Here is a 12,872-nt window from a genome sequence, read left to right on the forward strand (position 1 = left end):
TGTGACCACTAATGTGTAAGCATCTCAGTGTGTGTGGTGACTGGCATTGGCAGGTGACATCGCCTTTTATCTAATGATTAGTCTGTATTATAATTCAAACAAGTTCAGCATATAATAGCAGTCGGTGCCACCCATGCCCCATATTGTTCTTTGTATCCTTTTCCCTTTGCATTGTCTTTGCTGCTAATAGTCTGGCAGCACCCAGCAATTAGAATTCTGAGTCTTCTCATTAACTTGCACTGTGCAATTTAAACAGGTTGTAAAGGCAATAAATAATTCATAGATATTTGATGGTTAATAATATAGTTATTGCTGTGTGTGAGTTGGGTTGAAGTACCTAATATATACTGTAGATGTTTATAGACTCCTCCTTCCCTATTGGTCCCATTGCTATCACTCACTATGCTTCTTTGCTCTATTTCACTATTGCTGTCAATTTTCAGTCAATCAAGCAGGTGTAATTTGTAAGACCGAGATCCTTCTCCACACTCTATGCTCTCTCACAGAGCTTAGCACATCAATGTTTATAAAGAAAATTATATTCCATATTCAATGCTTTTTTTTTTGCAGTTGTTATGCTACTGATGTGTCCACTTACATCTAGCCCTTCTAGTCACACCATGAGAAATTTTTAATTAAAATACCTCTTATTCACAAAATGATCAGAATAGGATGCACAACAATCTTAGGATGCACAAGCAGCGTATGCTGATTTAAAATGATATACGGCATGCCTATATTCTCTGTGCGACCGCAGCTGTATCTGCATCCAAAATGCTATGCTGCAGTATTTTTTTTAGAAAACACTGTAACGTATCATTTTGTATGCAGATACAGGCATGTTGTGCGTCCTGTTATAGCGATGCGAATAAGATGCATTTTTAGGCAAAATATTACCTGATGCTAATGGAGTTGTACAGGACATGTCAGCTCAGTCACGCCAGACGTCTCCGACTGTGTGGCGTGTTGAGGTAAGATGTATGAGGACACATCTGTATGTGTGTGTTCTCTGAATAATAATAATAATAATTTCTCTATCGTCCTAGTGGATGCTGGGGTTCCTGAAAGGACCATGGGGAATAGCGGCTCCGCAGGAGACAGGGCACAAAAAGTAAAGCTTTAGGATCAGGTGGTGTGCACTGGCTCCTCCCCCTATGACCCTCCTCCAAGCCTCAGTTAGATTTTTGTGCCCGGCCGAGAAGGGTGCAATCTAGGTGGCTCTCCTAAAGAGCTGCTTAGAAAAGTTTAGCTTAGGTTTTTTATTTTACAGTGAGTCCTGCTGGCAACAGGATCACTGCAACGAGGGACTTAGGGGAGAAGAAGTGAACTCACCTGCGTGCAGGATGGATTGGCTTCTTGGCTACTGGACATTAGCTCCAGAGGGACGATCACAGGTACAGCCTGGATGGTCACCGGAGCCTCGCCGCCGGCCCCCTTGCAGATGCTGAAACGAGAAGAGGTCCAGATTCGGCGGCAGAAGACTCCTCAGTCTTCTTAAGGTAGCGCACAGCACTGCAGCTGTGCGCCATTTTCCTCTCAGCACACTTAACACGGCAGTCACTGAGGGTGCAGGGCGCTGGGAGGGGGGCGCCCTGGGAGGCAAATGAAAACCTTTTTTGGCTAAAAATACCTCACATATAGCCTCCGGGGGCTATATGGAGATATTTAACCCCTGCCAGAATCCGTTAAGAGCGGGAGACGAGGCCGCCGAAAAAGGGGCGGGGCCTATCTCCTCAGCACACAGCGCCATTTTCCCTCACAGAAAGGCTGGAGGGAAGGCTCCCAGGCTCTCCCCTGCACTGCACTACAGAAACTGGGTTAAAACAGAGAGGGGGGGCACTAATTTGGCGTTAGAAATATATAAAAAAGATGCTATAAGGGAAAATACTTATATAAGGTTGTCCCTATATAATTATAGCGTTTTTGGTGTGTGCTGGCAAACTCTCCCTCTGTCTCTCCAAAGGGCTAGTGGGTCCTGTCCTCTATCAGAGCATTCCCTGTGTGTGTGCTGTGTGTCGGTACGTGTGTGTCGACATGTATGAGGACGATGTTGGTGAGGAGGCGGAGCAATTGCCTGTAATGGTGATGTCACTCTCTAGGGAGTCGACACCGGAATGGATGGCTTATTTAGGGAATTACGTGATAATGTCAACACGCGCCAAGGTCGGTTGACGACATGAGACGGCCGACAAACAATTAGTACCGGTCCAGACGTCTCAAAAACACCGTCAGGGGTTTTAAAACGCCCGTTTACTTTAGTCGGTCGACACAGACACAGACAGGGACACTGAATCCAGTGTCGACGGTGAATAAACAAACGTATTCCTTATTAGGGCCACACGTTAAGGGCAATGAAGGAGGTGTTACATATTTCTGATACTACAAGTACCACAAAAGAGGGTATTATGTGGGATGTGAAAAAACTACCGTAGTTTTTCCTGAATCAGATAAATTAAATGAAGTGTGTGATGATGCGTGGGTTCCCCCCGATAGAAAATATGGGCGGTATACCCTTTCCCGCCAGAAGTTAGGGCGCGTTGGGAAACACCCCTTAGGGTGGATAAGGCGCTCACACGCTTATCAGAACAAGTGGCGGTACCGTCTATAGATAGGGCCGTCCTCAAGGAGCCAGCTGACAGGAGGCTGGAAAAATATCATAAAAAGTATATACACACATACTGGTCTTATACTGCGACCAGCGATCGCCTCAGCCTGGATGTGCAGAGCTGGGGTGGCTTGGTCGGATTCCCTGACTAAAAATATTGATACCCTTGACAGGGACAGTATTTTATTGACTATAGAGCATTTAAAGGATGTATTTCTATATATGCGAGATGCACAGAGGGATATTTGCACTCTGGCATCAAGAGTAAGTGCGATGTCCATATCTGCCAGAAGATGTTTATGGACACGACAGTGGTCAGGTGATGCAGATTCCAAACGGCACAAAGGTGTATTGCCGTATAAAGGAAGAGGAGTTATTTGGGGTCGGTCCATCGGACCTGGTGGCCACGGCAACTGCTGGAAAATCCACCGTTTTTACCCTAAGTCACATCTCTGCAGAAAAAGACACCGTCTTTTCAGCTTCAGTCCTTTCGTCCCTATAAGAGTCATATCTGCCCAGGGATAGAGGAAAGGGAAGAAGACTGCAGCAGGCAGCCCATTCCCAGGAACAGAAGCGTTCCACCGCTTCTGACAAGCTCTCAGCATGACGCTGAGACCGTACAGGACCCCTGGATCCTACAAGTAGTATCCCAGGGGTACAGTTTGGAATGTCGAGACGTTTCCCCTGAGCAGGCTCCTGAAGTCTGCTTTACCAAGGTCTCCCTCCGACAAGGAGGCAGTATGGGAAAAAATTCACGAGCTGTATTCCCAGCAGGTGATAATTAAATTACCCCTCCTACAACAAGAAAAGGGGTATTATTCCACACTATATTGTGGTACTGAAGCCAGAAGGCTAGGTGAGACCTATTCTAAATCTAAAAAAATTTGAACACTTACAAAGGTTCAAATCAAGATGGAGTCACTCAGAGCAGTGATAACGAACCGGGAAGAAGGGGACTATCTGGTGTCCCGAGACATCAGGGATGCTTACCTCCATGTCCCAAATTTGCCCTTATCACTAAGGGTACCTCAGGTTCGTGGTACAGAACTGTCACTATCAGTTTCAGACGCTACCGTTTGGATTGTCTACGGCACCCCGGGTCTTTACCAAGGTAATGGCCGAAATGATGGTTCTTCTTCGAAGAAAAGGCGTCTTAATTATCCCTTACTTGGACGATCTCCTGATAAGGGCAAAGTCCAGGGAACAGTTGGAGGTCGGAGTAGCACTATCTCGGATACTGTTACAACAGCAGGGGTGGATTCTAAATATTCCAAAATCGCAGCTGATCCCGACAACAAGTCTCCTGTGCTTAGGGATGATTCTGGACACAGTCCAGAAAAAGGTGTTTCTCCCGGAAGAGAAAGCCAGGGAGTTATCCGAGCTAGTCAGGAACCTCCTAAAATCAGTGCATCATTGCACAAGGGCCATGGTAAAAAAATGGTGACTTCCTTCGAAGCAATTCCAGTCGGCAGATTTCATGCAAGAACTTTTCAGTGGGATCTGCTGGACAAATGGTCCGGATCGCATCTTCAGATGCATCAGCGGATAACCCTATATCCAAGGACAAGGGTGTCTCTCCTGTGGTGGTTACAGAGTGCTCATCTTCTAGAGGGCCGCAGATTCGGCATTCAGTTTTGGATGTTGGTGACCACGGAGGCCAGCCCGAGAGGCTGGGGAGCAGTCACACAAGGAAAAAATTTCCGGGGAGTGTGATCAAGTCTGGAGATTTTTCTCCACATAAATATAGCTAAGGGTAAATTTATAATGCTCTAAGCTTAGCAAGACCTCTGCTTCAAGGTCAGCCGGTATTGATCCAGTGGGATAAAACATCACGGCAGTCGCCCACGTAAATAGACAGGGCGGCACAAGAAGCAGGAGGGCAGTGGCAAAAACTGCAAGGACTTTTCGCTGGGCGGAAAATCATGTGATAGCACTGTCAGCAGTGTTTCATTCCGGTAATGGAAACTGGGAAGCAGACTTCCTCAGTAGGCACGACCTCCACCCGGCAGAGTGGGAACTTCATGGGGAAGTTTTCCACATAATTGTAAACCGTTGGGAATTACCAAAGGTGGACATGATGGCGTCCCGTCTGAACAAAAAACGGGACAGGTATTGCGCCAGGTTAAGAGACCCTCAGGCAATAGCTGTGGACGTTCTGGTAACACCGTGGGTGTACCAGTCGGTGTATGTGTTCCATCCTCTGCTTTTCATACCTAAGGTACTGAGAATTATAAGACGTAGAGGAGTAAGAACTATACTCATGGCTCCGGATTGGCCAAGAAGGACTTGGTACCCGGAACTTCAAGAGATGCTCACAGAGGACTTATGGCCTCTGCCGCTAAGAAGGGACTTGTTTCAGCAAGTACCATGTCTGTTCCAAGACTTACCGCAGCTGCGTTTGACGGCATGGCGGTGGAACGCCGGATCCTAAGGGAAAAGGCATTCAGGAAGAGGTCATTCCTACCCTGGTCAAAGCCAGAAAGGAGGTGACCGCACAACATTATCACCACATGTGGCGAAAATATGTTGCGTGGTGTGAGGCCAGGAAGGCCCCACGAAGAAATTTCAACTCGGTCGATTCCTGCATTTCTTGCAAACAGGAGTGTCTATGGGCCTCAAATTGGGGTCCATTAAGGTTCAAATTTCGGCCCTGTCGATTTTTCTTCCAGAAAGAATTGGCTTCAGTTCCTGAAGTCCAGAAGTTTGTCAAGGGAGTATTGCATATACAACCCCCTTTTGTGCCTCCAGTGGCACTGTGGGATCTCAACGTAGTTCTGGGATTCCTCAAAACACATTGGTTTAAAACCAGTCAAATCTGTGGATTTGAAGCATCTCACATGAAAAGTGAACATGCTCTTGGACCTGGCCTGGACCAGGCGAGTGTCAAATTGGTGGTTTTTTTCTCAAAAAAGCCCATATCTGTTTGTCCATTCGGACAGGGCAGAGCTGCGGACTCGTCCCCAGTTCTCTCCCTAAGGTGGTGTCAGTGTTTCACCTGAACCAGCTTATTGTGGTGTCTTGCGCCTACTAGGGACTTGGAGGACTCCAAGTTGCTAGATGTGGTCAGGGCCCTGAAAATATAGGTTCCAGGACGGCTGGAGTCAGGAAAACTGACTTGCTGTTATCCTGTATGCACCCAACAAACTGGGTGCTCTTGCTTTTAAGCAGACTTTTGCTAGTTGGATGTGTAATACAATTCAGCTTGCACATTCTGTGGCAGGCCTGCCACAGCCAAAATATGTAAATGCCCATTCCACAAGGAAGGTGGGCTCATCTTGGGCGGCTGCCCGAGGGGTCTCGGCTTTACAACTTTGCCGAGCGGCTATTTAGTCAGGGGCAAACACGTTTGTAAAATCCTACAAATTTGATACCCTGGCTAAGGAGGACCTGGAGTTCTCTCATTCGGTGCTGCAGAGTCATCCGCACTCTCCCGCCCGTTTGGGAGCTTTGGTATAATCCCCATGGTCCTTTCAGGAACCCCAGCATCCACTAGGACGATAGAGAAAATAAGAATTTACTTACCGATAATTCTATTTCTCGGAGTCCGTAGTGGATGCTGGGTGCCCATCCCAAGTGCGGATTATCTGCATTACTTGTACATAGTTACAAAAATCGGGTTATTATTGTTGTGAGCCATCTTTTCAGAGGCTCCGCTGTTATCATACTGTTAACTGGGTTCAGATCACAGGTTGTACAGTGTGATTGGTGTGGCTGGTATGAGTCTTACCCGGGATTCATAAATCCTTCCTTATTGTGTACGCTCGTCCGGGCACAGTACCTAACTGAGGCTTGGAGGAGGGTCATAGGGGGAGGAGCCAGTGCACACCACCTGATCCTAAAGCTTTACTTTTTGTGCCCTGTCTCCTGCGGAGCCGCTATTCCCCATGGTCCTTTCAGGAACCCCAGCATCCACTACGGACTCCGAGAAATAGAATTATCGGTAAGTAAATTCTTATTTATTATTATTATTATTATTTTTTTTTATTGTATTTTGTTTAACAAACCCTATCACTTCGATTACTGAGACTATTTTGGCACTTTTTGGGCTGGTCACATTCCAACATCAATATATGTAATTATTTATGCAGTACCCACATATGATGCCTTTGGGGTTTTTTAATCGACTTTGTAATAGCAACCCAAAATGGTCAAAAAAATTTTTTTTTTATTGGAATTGCAAAGAAGAGCAGTGTTCTACCCTGAAAACTTTGCCAGCTTTGTGGCATCAAGAAGTAGTTGGGTAGGGACCTTAGTAATAATGCAATGTTGAAATCCTGACCTTATATTGTTATTAAACTTGAGTTTAACAGTTTATATATTGATTTTCTGCAGCGGGTTACATTGGTTTCCACGGGGAAAACATTGGGGTGTAGAGTAGATCCTGATCCAGAGGCACCAACAAGCTAAAGCTTTAGCTGTCCCAGGATGCATAGGGGCCTCCTCTATAACCCTGCCTCCAGGCACTGAGAGCTCAGTTTCAAGTTTCTTATCTGCAGCAGCAGGTCACCTAACAGGAGGGTTGCATTGGGCAGCCCTGAAAAGCTTTTCCTCATAAATCGCCAAGGCGGCACTCGAAGCCGCATGGCAATGATGGAAGTGTCAAAAATCCTTTGCTGGGAAGAACGCCGTCTGCCAGCCATTTCGGCAGTATTCATTCCGGTTGTCCTAAACTGGGAAGCGGACTTCTTCAGTCGCCAGGATGTTCACTCCGGAGAATGGAGTCTTCATCCAGAAGTCTTTCAACTCCTTGTGGACAGGTGGCGTCTTGACACAATCACAAGGTTCCAGTCTTTGGATCACGGACCAGGGATCCTCAGGCAGCGTTCGTGGACGCACTGGCAGTTCCATGGAACTTTCGGCTGCCTTACATATTCCCTCCGGTGTCACTCCTGCCCAGGATACTGCAGAAGTTCAAACAAGAAGGAGGGATGCTAAACCTAGTCGCTCCGGTGTGGCACAGACGCTATAGGTCCTCAGACCTGAAGGGTCTGTCGACAGGACCTCCCCTTCTACTTCCTCAGCATCAAGACCTCCTCATACATGGCCATTGTCTTTATCCAGACCTGGCCAGACTGGCTTTGGCGGCATGGCTCTTGAAGCATCACCCCTGAGGGTGATAATTCAAACTATGCGGAAGGCCTGCAAACCGGCCTCTGACCAGATTTATTGCAGGGTTTGGCATACTTATTTTACCTGGTGTGCTGATAAGAACTATGACGCTGGTAGATTTAAGATTTCCAGAATTCTGGCTTTTCTACAAAGATGCTTGGACTTAGGTCTTCGTCTGGCCTCCCTCAAGGTTCATACAGTATATCTGCCTTGTCTGTGTGGTATCAGCGCAAGAATGCCTCTATACCTGATGTTCATACATTCACTCGGGTGTTCTACGTATTCAGCCTCCCTGTGTCCCTCCAGTGGATCTGTCTGTTGTGCTGAATGCTCTGCAAGAGTCTCCCTTTGAACCTCTTGAGTCGGTGGACCTTAAATGGCTCACGACCAATGTCCTGTTATTTCTGGCTATTGCCTCTGCAAGAAGCGTGTTGAACTTAGGCGCTTTGTCCTGTCGTCCACCCTTACTGATCTTTCACCGTGACTGGGCAGTTCATGCGAACTCGACCCGGTTATTTACCTAAGGTCGTGTCGTAATTTCACCTTAGCCAAGAGATTGTGGTCCCGGCCTTTATCTCTTCGGACTTTTCAGCCAAAGACCGTTTTTTGGATGTGGTAAGGGCTCTCCGTGTCTACGTGGAGAGGACTGCCTCTATTAGGCGGTCGGATGCCCTCTCTGTCCAGTTTGGTTTCCACAAGAGTGGCTGGCCTGCGAACAAGCAAACCTTGGCCAGATGAATTAGAATGATGATTGCACAAGCTTATGCGCAGGCTGGACTCCCAGCTCCTGCTACGATTAAGGCCCATTCTACTCGGTCTGTTGGACCTTCTTGGGCGGCCTGCCGTGGTGCACGTACAGAATGAAGAAAGTTTGGTGCTTCAAAACGGAGTGCAGCTCTATCTTAAAGCCCACCTGCAGGACCAAAATGTATAGAAAATGAAATATAGTTACAGCGCAAACTCCTGTGGAGTAGAATGTCCAAAGTCAAAATACTGGTTGCAATAGCCGTTTTAGGATGGCCCAGTTGTAGTCAGAGAGTCCATACTAAATGTCCTTAATCACCAAATCAAGCCCAAGAATTCTTCTATGTCCTCAAAAGCAATAGACTGTAAAATTTCTCATCCCTCTGTTTCACTCTGGGAATGGGTATCTCAGATAAGAAAACAGAAAATGCAACGATAGTGTAATACAGTTTTATTGAGGACAGTGTAAAAACATAACCTTAGCAGCGTACCTCAGGTAATGGTGTATAATGCACACCAATTCTCACAAGTGGTTTAGGGTTCTTTTCTGGTACTTCCCGGCAACAGGAATCCCCCCCTCTGAGTCCTGGGTAGGCAAAAGTTAAGGTCCTTCACCAATGCGTTTCGGCTCCTTTGAGCCTTTATCAAGGTGCCATGGTGCGTCCACAGAACAATTGTGCAAAGTGGCTTAGTTTCTATGCCTTTGACACCTTCGCCTCCCAGGATGCTTCCTTGTTACGACTGATTCTCATATCCGCCAAGGCGCATCCCCTCCCTTGAGCAACTGCTTTAGGACATCTCCGATGTTTTCCCTGTGGAAACCAATGTACCCTGCTGCAGAAAAGGAGTTATGGTAGACTTACCATTTTTAACTTTCTTTCTGCGAGGTACATTGGGTTCCACAGGGCCCTCACCCTGACGCACCTAGCTTCTTCGGGTTGTATGGCATTAGCCGCTGGTACATTCTCCTGTTGTGAGTATGTGGTTTTATGTAACTAACATCCATCGTCTCTCTTACCTGCTACTGCATTGGACTGGTTATCGAAACTGAGCTCTCAGTGCCTGGAGGTGGGTTTATAGAGGAGGTCCCTATGCATCCTGATACAGCTAAAGCTTTAGCCTGTTGGTGCCTCTGGATCAAGATCCATCTCTACACCCCGATGGTTTCCCGGTGGAACCCAATGTTAGAGAGTAACAATGGTAAGTCTACCATAACTCTCCTTTTTCCCTTCTTATAGGCCCAGTTGTTTGCAGTTTTTTCATAAAATCTGTAGGATCTGGTACCTAGTGAAATTAGCATCAGATTATTTAGTGTGCTTTGCTTCATGCGATTCTTTTAGACATGTTTTTAGTTCTTTTTAAAGTAGAAAATGCTCTTCGAGTGGCCCAAATACTGCCACTTTCTCTTTGGACACAAATACATTTTTAAACAGCTGGTGAGATATTGCCCCCTTTGCTGGACACAGTCGGCAGCGCTGCACAGGTTCTGACCCACTTACCGACTGGACTGATAGCCAGCCCAGATACTGCCCAACTTGCTGGTTACACAGCAGGCCACCTAGTAACAAACATGCAGCCGCTGAAACGCAGCTTGTGGAGCCAGGCATTCATTTGTGCACTTGCAACTGTTCCCATCAGCAGCTGCATCCTTGCTTTTTTACTGGGGGAGGGATCTGCTCTGTCCTTCAGTTTGACACCATCAGACACTGTGACCAGACATTGTCACGCTGCGCTGACGTTTGTTTATGAAACATCGGTACACTGCGAATTTCAGCCACGTTACAGAGCCAGGCAATGGGAATTTTGCTGGGCATATTGCTCCAGTCATTAAACATGGGAAGAACACTGAAGGAAATCGTGATAAAATGCATGGTTTTTTTTTTTTAATGTTTTTAGTTTGGTACCTCTTAATTCACCACCAAGAAAGCCTTTTTGGTACTTGCTTCCACCTTCCAAAACTGTAAAATTAATAAATAATTGTATGAAGCGCTTTTCTCAAATAAGATTTGAGACCTAATAAAGCTGGATTGTACACACACCTCATATATATATATATATATATATATATATATATATATATATATATATATATATATATATATATATATATATATATATATATATGAAAAGGGGGGGATGAGGGATAAATAGCGACCAAGGTGTCAATAAAATGTGTTGCCAGTTAAAATATTAAAACGTATTTATTAAATTAGCATAAAAGAGACACATGAAAAAATGGAGACAACAATATATACACACAGCTGAACTAAAAGCACTTAAATGAATATATGCACTGAAAAAAAAAAAAAAGAAAATATTATAGAATTTTTCCTGATCTTAGAATGAGGTAGGTACAGGTCATCCAACGCGTTTCGTCTGATGAGACTTCTTCAAGGGGGCTCATCAGACGAAACGCGTTGGGTGACCTGTACCTACCTCATTCTAAGATGAGGTAAAATTCTATAATATTTTTTTTTTTTTTTTAGTGCATGTATTCATTTAAGTGCTTTTAGTTCAGCTGTGTGTATATATTGTTGTCTCCATTTTTTTTACGTGTCTCTTTTATGCTAATTTAATAAATACGTTTTAATATTTTAACTGGCAACACATTTTATTGACACCTTGGTCGCTATTTATCCCTCATCCCCCCCCCTTTTCTCACATTAATCTCGGGGAATTACCACCCCTGTATCCATTTGAGGGAAACAGCTGACGCCCCACTAGGGGCTCATAGGGGAGTGTCTTATGAGCCAGCTATCACACAACATATTTGTTTTTATCGCATGCGGCGCAGTAACAATCCTTGTTTATTTATATATATATATATATATATATATATATCCAGTATAGACAAACACTGCGGCACTCAGAGTCTTTAACGTAGAAAACGTGTATTCAAATTAACACTCCAAACCCAACGTTTCGGGGCTGGCATGTCCCTTTGTCAAGGTGAACAGAGATGAAACAACAAGAACACAACTTACCTAAATACCTAGGAGAAGCCCGCCGTGAGAGTAGCGCCGCCCGCGGACACGTGAGCTGGACCCGGCACTAGTGATCAGTTGGCGCGGTGTAATGACCCGCTGTCAGGTAGTCATGGAAACCGGGACGCCAGATCCCGCGTCAGCGTGCACTACGGATTAAACAAGAAGTGACACACATTACAGGGCCCCAATCACCAGATACTAGTGAACACAAACAATGTGCCATGGCCCTCATTCCGAGTTGTTCGCTCGCAAGGCGAATGTAGCAGAGTTACACACGCTAAGCCGCCGCCTACTGGGAGTGAATCTAAACATCTTAAATGTGCGACCGATGTATTCGCAATATTGCGATCAAAACCGAGTTAGCAGTTTCTGAGTAACTCCAGACTTACTCTGCCTGTGCGATCAATTCAGTGCTTTTCGGTCCCGGCTGACGTCATAAACACACCCAGCGTTCGCCCAAGCACTCCCACCGTTTCTCCAGACACGCCTGCGTTTTTTCCGGAAACGGTAGCGTTTCCTGCCACACGCCCCTAAAACGCCGTACATCCGCCCAGTAACACCCATTTCCTGTCAATCACAATGCGTTCTCCGGAGCGACGAAAAAGCCGTGAGTAAAATTACTTTCTTCTTAGTAAAGTTACTTGACGCATGCGCAGTGCGAACATTACGCATGCGCACTAAGAGAATTCTCACTGCGATGCGATGAAAAATAACGAGCGAACAACTCGGAATGAGGGCCCATGTACGAATAAATATGAATGAGTATTATGGACATACATGCGCAGGAAGGGGGGAACGGATCTAACAACACCAAGGGGGGGCGCGTTGGTTATGTGGAAATATGAATGAATGTAGGTGACGGAGAGGGGTGATGTTGTGTGTTGGGGAACCACGATAAATAAAACTACTGTGTTTGACTGGAAGTGTGCTGCAGTGGGGAAAAAATAGATATGCCTAACTACGTTCATGGATGTGAAGGGGGGCACAGTGGGCGAAAAATGGGTCCGAGTGAGGGAGCAGGGTGAGAGCAAGAGGGGGAAAGGGGGAGGAGAATAGGCTCTGTCTGGCTGCAAGTGTTAAAATGACAGTGTAAAGAAAAGGAGTGTGATTTGACTGAAACCCTTTGACCCAGAGTGTGAGGGGATGGGGGTGAGGAAAGGGGAAAAGGGGGGGGGGGGGGGGAGGGAGGAGAGAAGAGGGGAAAGAAAGGGAAGGGAAGGGGAAAAAATGGAAAAGATCTGGTGGGGAGAAGGGAGAAAAATCAGTGAAAAGGGGTAGAACTAGTGGGGACAAGGGAGGGGGAGGGGGGAGGCGTAGAAAGACGTAGGAGGGAAAAAGGAAGAAGGGCAAGGAAAGCTGTGGTGAAATGTGTGAAAAACTAGAAGAGGTGAACTAATGAGTGAGGGAGGGAGTGTCTGAATGACTAG

At 46.1% G+C, this 12,872-nt stretch overlaps 1 protein-coding gene across 3 annotated transcripts in view; it reads left to right on the plus strand.

The window, feature by feature from the left end:
- FMN1 (formin 1) overlaps positions 1-12,872 on the plus strand; it is a 517,710-nt gene that overhangs the window by 170,068 nt on the left and 334,770 nt on the right. The window lies entirely within an intron of this gene.

Source organism: Pseudophryne corroboree, chromosome 12 (genome assembly GCF_028390025.1).
Source record: "Pseudophryne corroboree isolate aPseCor3 chromosome 12, aPseCor3.hap2, whole genome shotgun sequence".
Lineage (NCBI taxonomy): Eukaryota > Metazoa > Chordata > Amphibia > Anura > Myobatrachidae > Pseudophryne > Pseudophryne corroboree.